The sequence below is a fragment of the Camelina sativa genome, chromosome 9 (genome assembly GCF_000633955.1).
Source record: "Camelina sativa cultivar DH55 chromosome 9, Cs, whole genome shotgun sequence".
In the NCBI taxonomy this organism is placed as follows: Eukaryota; Viridiplantae; Streptophyta; class Magnoliopsida; order Brassicales; family Brassicaceae; genus Camelina; species Camelina sativa.
In genome coordinates this window covers 14,475,762-14,476,003 of record NC_025693.1, presented here as the reverse complement: position 1 = coordinate 14,476,003, position 242 = coordinate 14,475,762, and positions in this window count along the sequence as shown.

Here is a 242-nt window from a genome sequence, read left to right as displayed (position 1 = left end):
CCTCAAAACTCCAGCCGCATCTGGTCTCAATATGATTGGGTTGACCATCTTTGCTGATTTGGCTGCTTTTGTGTTATCACGCTCTAGTTGCCCTAACTCTTGGTTTGTAAGCTTAACAACTGGACCAGTAGGATTTTTCCTGGTGCTAGGCTTAGGCATGTACCTGAAACACACAAGAGAAAAGAAACAAAAGCGTGTGAGTAAAACAGAAAAAGAAAAATTTAGACAAAATCAAAGATTTT